Source organism: Amia ocellicauda, chromosome 21 (assembly GCF_036373705.1).
Source record: "Amia ocellicauda isolate fAmiCal2 chromosome 21, fAmiCal2.hap1, whole genome shotgun sequence".
NCBI lineage: Eukaryota > Metazoa > Chordata > Actinopteri > Amiiformes > Amiidae > Amia > Amia ocellicauda.
Window position 1 is genome coordinate 22,347,444 of NC_089870.1, and position 2,308 is coordinate 22,349,751.

Below are 2,308 nucleotides of genomic sequence, written 5' to 3' on the forward strand. Positions count from 1 at the left end.
CATAAACCAAGCCCACTTATCCGAGGTGTGTCTGAGCGCAGGAGCAACCGGCTGCGACGCGCCGCCGACTTTTCACTTTCGATTATGCACGTCAGGCTGAAAGGCGCTGCAGCCTGTGGGGTCAGGGTCCCCTACATCCACCTCTGCAGCACCTTCCCGGGCTCTTTTAACCAGTGGGCCCAGAAATGTAGGATTTAAGTCTTTATTTTTACAAAACAATCTACTTAAAAGAGGCATTGAAGTAAATACAACCACACAAGTGAAGTGCAGGAGACAGCAGGAAAATAAACTAGCACACTCTAGACTCAAATACTTTCTTTTGCGTGTTTCTTTCAAATACACCCTTTCTCCAGAACAACCCCCATCGAATATATTATTTTTCTATTTAAATGTCTTTTAGGCTCTCATTTCCCTAACTGCTGTGCTGCACCTCACTCACACACAATCACGATTTCCATCCCGCAACAAACAGAAAACAGGAGTTTTATACTAAAGGAAAAACCTGTTCCCAATTAATCAATTAAAATGTTTGCTCGTTAGAACAGACTGGGGAGGGGAGATCACCTAGTGAAATGAAGCACATAAACCATGGAATGAACTAAAGTTAATAAATATAAAACTAAAACACGGAAACTATGCAAACAAATAAAAACGTAATCATAACCCTGTTTCACTAGCTAATTAACCTAACACATACACTAGTGAATTGAACACGTGGCATGCACCTGCTTTTAGACAAACAAACATACACCCCTGCCTGCCACAAACGGGCTCTTTATTTATTCATCCATTCATTCTTTCTCCTTATAAAACAAGGCTGAATAATTAACCGTACCCTGGACATGCCAACTCAATTTCATGCACAATAAACTCGGTTGTAACTCTGAAAGCCGCCCCAGCCTTGCCATTAAGTGGCTCCCAGTAAAGGTCACTGCAGTTTTTCGTTACCCGTTAGATTAAACACACAATAGTGTCACGGCGTCTAAAGCTGATGTCAATGAGGACAGTGAGGGTTTGTAACACTGAGCGATTAGAAATGTTGCAAATCGATGCATCAGCGGACTGTTTCACTGGTTGCAGACGCAAATGGACGCGCATTGTTACAACTTGCGATCGTTTGAAAAAATGAGGTTTTCAGTGCAGTGTCTGCATGGGTTGCATGGAAATTATTTTAATACATTTTTGGAGCTATTTTGAAAACTTGTGCGACTATGTTTAATGATTGAGGTTTGAACCGATGTTGCTCTCCTCATTGGAGTAAGTGTCCAGATCAGGTTGTTTCGCTGCCCAGCGCTCACTCCGCAGAACCAGTGCAAGTCTGGTCGTAACCAGAGGCAGTGTGGGATACTTTTAAGATGGCGGCTTTGCAAATGTCTTGGGTGAAATTTGAGTGTTGACATGCTCCAGCAAAGTTAAATGAACTGAACTTAATGTAAAATAAAAATGACACATTGCAATGTTGTGCATATCAATGCGTTTAAGTTTCACATTACTGCCGTCAAATACAATGAATTCACTTGAAACAAACTAGCCTGGCGGCCGGACTGTGGGCTCTGCTGCTGCGCGCAGTAAACCGGACTCAGACTCGTGGGGCTTAATTGGCTGCGACTGTCACTTAGCTCCACTCGGGACGCCACGCCCACAACCCCGCCCGCATGTCAATCAGCACTACCATCGCTGCTGTAAGCAAGCTAAAGCATTAGTTTTACATTTCATTGTGGACTTAAAATACTACGATGCTAAAGCAATTCAGCAGATAAGACAAATAAACTTGTATTGTTTAACGTGTGTATTGCATTTAATTATGGCACAATTTCGCAACACCTAATACACCGATACTTTTTCGATTTCAGCATGTATTATTTTGTAAATACACAATAAATAAATAAAAACATGAAATAAATGTTACAACTTCAGTGCTATGTTGTAATGATTCCACCTAAACAGTTTTCAGTTTAAACCACTACACTTCCACACCAGGGTACAGCACAATTAGTTTAGGTCAAACTTAGCTACATAAAATACTGATGAAATTGCCAGAATGAAATCATGTAGGTTTTGGGATTTTTCATGCTGTCAAACACCAAAACATGCCTGCACTGACCTCCAAACCCTCAACACACATAAGCAAAGGAAACTCACCAATTCAGGGCAGTGAAGCGGAGCAGAAACCCCTGGCTGAAGTGCTGGAGTCCTCAGACTGCGGCAGACCGACCTCCCTGACTCTTATAAAACATCATGCATCTCATCTGCTCGCTAACTATTGTTAGCTAGAAAAGCATAACCCCTCCACTGGTCTCACACACCC